At 44.3% G+C, this 10,191-nt stretch overlaps 1 long non-coding RNA gene across 1 annotated transcript; it reads left to right on the forward strand.

Annotated features, from left to right (window-relative positions):
• The first annotated feature begins 1,355 nt into the window (after positions 1–1,355).
• LOC135966946 (uncharacterized) lies at positions 1,356–9,289 on the forward strand. The gene is made up of 3 exons (XR_010580657.2): positions 1,356–1,452; positions 1,574–1,718; positions 8,894–9,289. It is a non-coding gene; the product is annotated as an uncharacterized lncRNA (long non-coding RNA).
• The last annotated feature ends 902 nt before the right edge of the window (positions 9,290–10,191 follow it).

Consider the following 10,191-nt stretch of genomic DNA (forward strand, 5'->3'; position numbering starts at 1 on the left):
AGGTTGGGTGACTAGGGTTTGGTTTTCACTTTGTTACTAAACAGGTTGTTTTCTTCCATACGCTCAGCTTTAGATCCCCCGGTTGTCAAAGAAGGGAATGGGCCATCTCATGTTTAAGGCCTCTGTTAGTTCTGACTTGGAGACACCTGGCTTCAATTCATCTTCCTTAGGAGTGGACAAAGAATATGGGAATTTTGAAATTGTTAGTCAACATCTACAGGGTCGTTGCAGCCTGGTTTTGGGTAAAGGTCATCTTTAGTGAGCCCAGGGAGAAACAGTGGTTTAGCTGTCAGCTGAGAGGGGTAAGTGGTCCTATTAATTTTCCTCTGTGGTAGTGGAAGAATTGTTTAGGGTCACAGCGTCAGTGGAGCTGGCTGGAAAGAGGAGGGGAACTCACTGTTACAGGTTATATTGAATGTGTTTTCAGTCACTAAATGCTTTTAATGATATGTTTTTCAGGATTTACGTGTTGTATGATTTCTCTGTGTTAAGCACAGGAAATTTAACATCAGCAACAAAGAATGCTCTTTTTTTCTTTTTTTTTTTTTTTTTTTTTTTGAGATGGGGTTTCCCTCTTGTCATCCAGTCTGGAGGGCAGTGGCGTGACCTCAGCTCACTGCTACCTCGGCCTCCTGAGTTCAAGCGATTTTCCTGCCTCAGCCTCCCAAGTAGCTGGGATTACAGGTGCCCGCCAGCATGCCCGGCTAATTTTTGTAGTTTTAGTACAGATGGGGCTTTGCCATATTGGCCAGGGTGTTCTTGAACTTCTGACCTCAGGTGATCCTCCTGCCTCAGCTTCCCAAATTGCTGGGATTACAGGCATGAGCTGCCATGCCTGGCCTTGAATGTTCTTTCTATGGGAATCTACAAAAGCCAGGTTTTGAGTCTAGTGGCAGAAAACCTCTTCTTCATTGTTGAGCTGTGCTGTGAGCTTGGAGGGCTTCAAGGCCAGCTGGAAAAGCTGTAGTATTTTATGTCAGTTGGCTGTCTTGGAGAACTTAATGAGCACTGGGCTGGAGTGATACTGTCAGAGTTCATGAGCGGTTTGAGGCTCTCAAAGCCTAGATACTGGGGTCGCCCAAATACATCGGCTGGACTCACTATTTCTCTCGGGAGTCGGGGGTTGGAAAATGCTGTGGTCTTAACTCTGCTCTTAATTTGATGGTGCTGTTATGAATGGTAAGAATGATTTCATACGTTTGCATTTTGCTTTGTAATTCACAGAGAATTTAAAAATCCGTTATCTGATTTTATTCCCTCAGCAGTTCTGTGAAAAAGGCAGAGCAGTTTTCCTATCTTCTGTTTTCCCGTGATTCTCTTGTGGCTCACAGAAGCTAAGAGCCTTCACCAAGGTCATAGGGTGAATGAGTCGCAGAGCTGGGAGTAGAGGCTCAGGCTTCTAGGGACCCTGTTTCTTCCTCGAATAGCTCGCTCCCGTGGCGCTATGCTCAGGTAACGGCACATGCTCGGTTTGGTCTTTTGTAAATCCCTGCCCCATTTCAGGGGAGGTTCTTGGGAGGCTTCTATTCATTTTGGAGCATTTAAGTATCTTGTCCTCTCTCCCTCTTCCCAGATGCATGAGCATTTCTGCAGGCTCCCAAGCTGGCCCTTGTGCGTGGGGGCGTCTCCTGCCTCCACATTGCTTGCATGCCCCCTTCTGAAGGTGCTTTTCCCCGCATGGAACCCCCTCGTGCTGCCTCCACACTGCAGGCTGTTCGGTAAATGTTACTGACTGAGCATCGTTGTTTTCTAGAAATGGGACGGGGTACGGATGCCAAGTTCTTTTCTGTGTGAAGGCTGCGATTGTATCATCTTGCCTTCCCCGTGTGTGCTCCTTGAGGGTGTCGCTGTGCTGCGGTCATCTGTGTTCCCTAGGGTGCTTCCCTTGGAGTCCCGGCCATAGCAGACATGCAGTCAGTGTTCATGGCCTAAATGAGAGGAAGGCCAACAGAGCCATTAAATCTGGAGAATGACAAGTGAGGGAAAGGAATTTTTATTGAAGGCGTGTGAAAAAGAAATCTTTTTAGAAAAGTTGACCTGTTTCTCAACTGGAGTTGAATTTCAGCTCAGAAAAGCAGCTGTGTGCCCAGAAGGCTTTGGGATTTCAGTTTGTGACAGATGAATTGAATTCGTTGTTGTATGAATGTATTATCCTTTTGTGGTTTTATTAGGCCTTTCTCCCAAATGGAATCGATTTTTCTATAAAAGTCACACTTCCTTTTTGAGAAGTGTAACACTAATTGTATGGGATGGTCTCCCAAAAGATGACCTGCCAGGAACCAAACACTGCCTGAGACTCACGGCCCCTGGTTTCTGCCTGTGCAGCTGCAGGGCAGAGAGGCACGCTCGAGCTGAAATCAAGACGCATGTCTGCATCTTCCCTTTCTTGACTGCTGTTTCGTCTCTGAGCTGGCCTGCCTTCAACGTCTAGGAGCTTGGTGGGTGTAGACACATTACGGTACGGAGGAGGGATATGGTGTTACAACAGCCAGGAGACTCGCTGAAGTCTCTGTTCTCTTCCTGTCACTGCTCTGACTTTGTATATGTCACATGTGTAGGGCTGTGCCCAGTGGCTTACACCTGTAATCCCAGCACTTTGGGAGGCTGATCTGGGAGGATCTCTTGAGCTCAGAGTTTGGAACCAGTCTGGGCAACATGGTGAAAGCCCATCCCTACAAAAAATAAAAATTAAAAAATTAGCCAGGTGTGGTGGCTCATGCCTGTAATCCCAGCTACTGGAGAGGCTGAGGTGTGAGAATCACTTGAGCCCGGGAAGTCGAGGCTGCAGTGAACCATCATCACGCCACTGCACTCCAGCCTGGTCAGAGCAAGACCTTGTCTCAAAACAAACAAAAGCAAACAAAAACCCATGTGTAATAGTGGCAGTAGTTAACTTTTGAAAGTTTGAAGAAAACTTCCTAAATCACCTGTGACCATGGACAACTTACTTAGCCTTTCTATGCCTCAGTTTCCTCATCTATGAAAAATGAGAGAATATGGTACTGATCTTGCAGGATTTCAATGAGAACTAAACGAGATCAAACTCAGAGCCTGGCACCTCGTGAGCCCACACTCAGTGTTATTATTTCAACATTTTAGAGGAAAATGAATGCTAATGGGTCATTATGGCTCAACATAGTCTATCACTGATGTTACTCATGGCATTGGAAGGAACGTGAATTCCATATAGATAGTGTGATGGAGAAAGTATTTTGGGCATTGGCAGTATTGATTCAAAGAACAAAGGACGTGTCTGTCCTGTGTGGAGAGCCGTTTCCGCTTGTTTCTTTAAATGCTATGGGAGAAGCAGTCGACCCTGTGCTCTCTGCCGGACAGCTTCAGTCTCCACGTATTGATTTGGCCAATTGTCGCTTGCTGTCATCATGGCAGCAGCAGTTGAAGGGACAGTTTGTCTTGATTTGCATTTTTGTGTGTTTGTGTTATTTATAGACAATTAAGACATGGAAGCCTGTTTATGGCAAGCTGGCAAATTCAGCAAAACTTGGAGAAACCTGTTAGCACAGTTTGCACGTGTGCGGGCACAGAGCAGCCAAATAAACACACACGTTTTCCTGTATTTTAAAACTCTCTGGGAAAAAAAAAAAAAAAAAAAAAAAAAAGACATTAAACCATTGCCCAGATGGCTTCTAGAGCTAGAGCTTTTTCCTTGAAGTACATGAGTATGGCTGTCAGACATCTGAAACCCGAAGCCATCTTAAAACATCATTTTGATGCTACCCCCTATCCGCCTTTTTTTTCTGTTTGTAAGGGACAAGGATCCAGGAAGGAAAGTAACAGCTTACAAAGGCTTTTGTTACAACTAATCGTTCATGTTCTTTCTTTTGGTATCTTATTCTCTGTTTACATTTTTTTTTAATTTTTACATTTTTTGAGACAGATCCTTGCTCTGTCACCCAGGCTGGAGTGCAGTGGCATGATCTCAGCTCACTCCAACCTCTGCCTCCCAGGTTCAAGTGATTCTTGTGCCTCAGCTTCCTGAGTAACTGAGATTACAGGCATGTGCCACCACGTCCAGCTAATTTTTATGTTTTTAGTAGAGACAGGGTTTCACCGTTTTGGTCAAGCTGAACTTGAACTCCTGAACTCAGGTGATCTGCCTGCCTCAGTCTCCCAAAGAGCTGAGAGTACAGGTGTGAGCCACGGCGCCCGGCCGCTGTTTCCATTTTGTAACGCTAGCGTCACCCCAGTGTAGGGTGGCTAGGGGTATTCTTCTTTCCTGTTTCCTGGTGTATTTTCCTCTACAGTATTGATCACTCTTTAACATACTTTTTGGTTGTCTGTCTCTACCTACAAAAATGTATGTTCCCTGTTATATCACCAGTGATTGGCACGTAGATAGTTAGTCAATATTTGTTGAATGAATGAATGAATGAATGAATGGGCTGAAAGAACCTTATTCTTCTTTCTTCTGTCACTTCCCACCAAATGCTTTTGGAAAACGCTATGTGAACAGGGATCGTAAGCAGGAGAGGTTACACACATGGCTGTGGGATAGCCCATCATCCTCAGATACTTGTCTGGAAGGAGGTGGAGTACTTGAGTAGAAATGATACAAGATAACTTCTTCAGAAAATCAGCCAAGTGTCACAGCTTTTCACACAGGCGTGTGATATTTGTGTATGTGTGTATGAAGAGCTGTCGTGGCCTGGAATCACTGGCCTTTAGATCCCTTGTACAGATGGAAAAGTAAAGTCGGAGGCCCAGGAATGCTGTAGGCCACCGAGGTAGAGTCCCTGTCTGCCCTTCTCAGTGCCCAATCACTTCTCACTGCATTCCCCTCTTTACTGCTAAAGTCACATTCCCTGACTCTGAATGTGTAACCACGAGGGAGAAAATGTACTCCAGGCTCACAATTTGTGGAGAAAAAGCCCAGCAGCTGAAAATAATGTTCACAAAGTTTGTACCTAGAAAAAGTGGCCATTTCTATCATGTCTTTGAATTTCCTTGTTTCTTATACATTTTATAAACAAGACAGTAGAAGGAGATTCGGGAACAGCAACTTTAGAACAAGGGGGAAAAAATCGAACCTAGAGCGGTCCAGTTTCTGTTTTCTTCTCAGTTTAGGGCTGAGGCAATTTAGCTTCCTGTCTAAGGGACTACTCAAATCTGATTAGAAGCCATTGTGGGCTGGTAATTATCTGTAATTTTAGGAAGACAGATGCAGCACCAACTCTGTTCTCTAATAGCAGGCTTATAATTTTTAAATTTGCATGGCAGGAGAAGCAGATGGCGAGGTGGGATAAGCGTTCTGATGCTTGGTCATTGATAGCTTTTTACTTCCACGTATCACATGGGGATTTGGGACCCGGGAAGCCCGCTGAGAACTGATGATTGTCTGTCCCCTAATCAGCTGGGTTCTTTTTCATCCTGAGCTCAGAAAGATTGCTTCTACTGCAGCCAGGGAAGACAGGTTGTTGACTGGTTAGAAATCATGGCAGGTTATTTTCTCCACCCGCAGTTCGCAGTTGGAAAGCAGAGCTATCAAAAAGTGGTCTTCTCTGTTGTATTTCAAATCTGGGTGTTTAAAAAATTATGTAAGTAAATTAAGCATTTCTTTAACGGTAGTTGTGTGTGTTCTTTGAAGGGGTGGCCTGCCCCTCCACACCTGTGGGTGTTTCTCGTTAGGTGGAACGAGAGACTTGAGAAAAGAAATAAGACACAGAGACAAAGTATAGAGAAAGAAAAGCGGGGGCCCAGGGGACCGGCGCTCAGCTTACAGAGGACCCACGCCGGCACCGGTCTCTGAGTTCCCTTAGTATTTATTGATAATTATCTTTACCATCTTAAAGATAAGGGAGTGGCAGGACAATAGGATCATTGTAGGGAGGAAATCGGCAGTAAGACATATGAACAAAAATCTCTGTGACATGAATAAGTTTAAAGGAAAATGCTGTGCCTTGAGATGCATATGCAAACATCTCCATAAACCTTTTAGCATTATTGTTTCAGTCTATCACATGGGGAGAAACCTTGGACAATACCTAGCTTTCCTAGGCAGAGGTCCCTGCGATGTTTGGGACGTTTGGCCGTGTAGGTGTCCCTGGGTAGTTGAAATTAAGAGAATGGTGATGACTTTTAACCAGCAAGCTGCCTTCAGGCACTTGTTTAACAAAGACACATCCTGCACAGCCCAAAATCCATTAAACCTTGAGTCACCGCAGCACATGTCTCTTGCAAGGACAAGGTTGGGGGTAAGGTCACAGATTAACAGTATCTCAAATACAGAACAAAATGGAGTCTCTTATGTCTACTTCTTTCTATATAGACACAGTAACAGGCTGATCTCTCTTTCTTTTCCCCACAGTTCTTGATGCGAATGAGAGGTGCATTCCCTTGTAAAATCCCTGAGAATTAATAGGAGGCTGTGAGCCTTAGAAGAGAAGTTGCTTTTCTAGATGGTCACGTAGGTATGATGCTGAGCACTAGACAAAGATGTTGATTGAAGCGATTTTAAAAAATTTTGTCTGAGTTCAGATTTTACACCAATATTTAGAAAATCAGCAAAAGAACTTGGAGGAATGTTCTCAGGCATCCAGTTCAGCCCCCTGCGCACATTGTCATAAAATCCGAGTGTGTGTACAGGGAGACGCATTCCTTTCTGTTCTCATCACAGGTCCTTCCCTGGCTCTGCACCTACCTGTCATGCGCGTCCGTGTGAAGAGCCCACCAAACAGGCTTAGTGTGAGCAATAAACCTTTTTAGTCACCTGGGTGCAGGCGGGCTGAGTCCGAAAAAGAGAGTCAGCGAAGGGAAATAAGGGTGGGGCCGTTTTATAGGTTTTGGGTAGGTAAAGGAAAATTACAGTCAAAGGGGGATTGTTCTTTGGTGGGCAGGAGTGGGGGTCACAAGGTGCTCAGTGTGGGAGCTTTTTGAGCCAGGATGAGCTAGGAAAAGGAATTTCACAAGCTAATATAATCGCTTAAGGAAGGGACCGGTCATTTTCACTTATTTTGTGGTGGAATGTCATCAGTTAAGGCGGGACAGGGCATTTGCACTTCTTTTGTGATTCTTCAGTTACTTCAGGCCATCTGGGTGTATACCTGCAAGTCACAGGGGATGCGATGGCTCGGCTTGGGCTCAGAAGCATGACATTGCCCTCTTCCCGACCTTCCCTACCTTTTCCCTCCTGTGCGGTTCTCTCACAAAGTGAATGGCCTCAGCCACAGCTTCTCTGCAGCTGCATCAGACTGTGGAGACAGGAGTGGTGGCTCCTGCAGGGCCTGCTGTCCCCACGGAGCCCAGTCTTGCTTGCCTCTGCAACCTGGTCACCATTTTGCACCGAAAGTATGTAATTCTACGGAATGAGAGCCAACATGCTGGGAATGAAGGCGTCTTTATCACGGTGCTCTGCATATTTTAATCTTGGGTGGAAAGTATGGAAAAATATGTGATACCTGTGGTTTGATGTCAGAAGGACGTTGTCAACTTGACATGGACTGAGGATGTTCAGGTGCAACAGGCACCCCGGCTTCATTAAATGAGACTTCTCCATCTCCCTGCCAGGCACGCACAAGTGTATGGCCACATCTTATGTGTTATCCTTATCTAGAGTGCGCCTTGTCGTCATGCTTAAAGTTACATGATGATATTCTTCCTCATAGAGTAGGTCCCAAGCCGCATTCAACACAGAAATGTACTCTTGCTGTTCTACATCGAAAGTGCTTTCATATACCAAGTGGGAGAGCAGTCCTAAAATCTGGGCTGGAATCACAGAAGGAAGGCTTTGGGAAGCAACAGATTCCCTAGTCCAAAGCTGGGTTTTGATGAACCTAGAAACAGGACCAAGAGAAGTGAATTTGCCTAAGGCCCTGACAGTGTCTCACGGTAGCATTTGACCGTAGCAGTTTCTTGACCTATTTCTTTAAATGATTAGTCATGCTTCCTCTGATTCCTATATAAACATATTCCTCATTCATTCTTTTGTTTCAGTGAATTATTGCAGTGCTACCACGTAACAGTATTTGAGTCAAAATGTGGCAGTGTTTGTCCCTTTCCAACGTTTTTAGTTGCACAGTTTGTCAAAGTTGTGCTAACAGTTTCTTGTTGGTTGCAAGGTGTCCTTTCAGAAGCCAATTGTGTGGTGTATTTACATTGCTTGTTGGAGGTAGTTTGGTTAGAACCTACTTCGAGTGACTGGCGTGGGCCTGGGGGACAATGACAGCTGCCTGCTTCATGGGCAGAGATGAAGTAATTGCTTCCTAGGAAGTACCATCCTCCTGGCCACACTCTCCAGCCCATTTCCTTTGTGGTGGTTTCCTCGCATCTGCACGTTTCTGGCTTCATGTGAGTCTCATTGATTTTAGCATATGACTTCAGGCTGTGGGGAAGAATGGCCATGTTAGCACAGAGATGCACACAAAGGAACAACTGGCTAAATGTGAGTGAAGACATTCTTACAGGGGGTTTCATTTCTTTTATTCTTTTTTTTTTTTTTTTTTTTGGAGACGGAGTCTCTCTCTGTCGGTCTGGGAAGCATTCTGGACACTTGGCCTGCACTGTCACAGCTCCTCCCTGCAGGATCGCAGATGTTTGGAGATTGTAGTGATAACTGTTATCATTGAGAATGTCATTCTCACAGGCTCTAATAAGTCAGGATTTATTCAGTGTTAATTTGTTAAAGACAACTGTGTTTCTACCAAATCCATGGGAGACGTTTCTCCTGGCAGTGTTGCTGGGGGTATTCCCGTGGCTTAGTCTTAGGGAAACACACGCCTTTGAATACTGCTGCAGCTGTGAGTACCCAAAGCGCACCACAGTACTTTTGCCATACGGGGTGTTAGTCACTGATACACGTCTCAGTCAGACCTGAGGGATTCTTGACCTCTTCCTTTCTTCGTTTTTTAATTTTTATTTTTTATTTTTGTTTTTTAAGAGCATAACCTCTCAGGTGGCCACCATGAATCTCTGGTGTTTTCAGTTGGCTGCAGCCTATTTGCCGTCTCTGGTTCAAACATACTCGAAGCCTGATGATGCTTGCCTCGGTTGTTCTTCTGCTGTGTGACCTCCGCGCCCGCAGGGTTCAAGACTGTCAGAGCTGGGAGCCACCTTCACAACTACCAGGGTTTCCGGAACCTCCTTGATGGAAGAGATGTCATCAGAGGCGGAGGCTTATTAGGTTTACATGCCATTGATAACGAATGAGGAGGTTTTCTTTTATATAAGGGGAGCTTCTTAGAACGTGCTTTAGTAGGGTAAAGAAGCTTTTGAGGTTTGCTTTCTCTGGAAAGATAATTTGTGATCCTGCTGTTGCTTTCAACAAAAATATAATTTGCATACCAGTGCATGTTGTATTACTGAGCACTGGCTGACAAATGGTTCTTAACTCGTCATTCACTCCGCCACTGTTTCTTGAATGGCATATGTTTGCCAGCTGTAGTAGGAACTTGCTAGGCTCTAGGACTAACCGTTATGAAACGAGGGTCCTGGGGGAAGCAAATGCATATAACTATAAAGGTTTGAGGGGATATCAGAGGGGGTGCCTATAGGTGGAAAACTTCGTTCATTCATTGTCCCATCTAGGAGGTTTTGTGTCTTCGCAACGTGTTCCATAGCAACACATCCCTCTATCAAAATATTCATCATATTAAATTGAAATTCTCTGCTTAGGTATGTATTTTTCCGACTAAGTTTAGAACTGGTTAAGGACAGGCTATGGGGTATGTATTATATATATCTGCACACACATATATTTATATATATACACACATTACCGTTGTAAATATACAATATGTATTTATATATATACACACATATATATTTCTCCCTCTCTATATGTACATACAACCCACACATATATATGCACACACACATATATATGAAACACACACACACACACACACACACACACTTCTACTGCCAAGCACAGAAAGTCAAAGCTAGGCAACATTTCTTTTAGTGTTCATGAAAAAATAGATGTGTTAGTTGAGAGCGTCCTTAAGTTGCCAGGGGAAAGACAGGATGGATTCACAAAGGGAGATAGTGGTTTTTTTTTTTTTTTTTCTTTGTTTAATTCTTCAATTCGAAATAATCCAGACTTATGGAAAAGTTGCAAAAATAGTACGGAGAATTCCCATATACTCTTCCCTCAGATTCCCCAAACATTTCACCCCATTTGTACTTTCTCTCTCTGTGGATATAATTTTTTTCTCTTCTGAAATGTTTTAGAGAGGA

This window comes from Macaca fascicularis, chromosome 13, assembly GCF_037993035.2.
Source record: "Macaca fascicularis isolate 582-1 chromosome 13, T2T-MFA8v1.1".
NCBI lineage: Eukaryota > Metazoa > Chordata > Mammalia > Primates > Cercopithecidae > Macaca > Macaca fascicularis.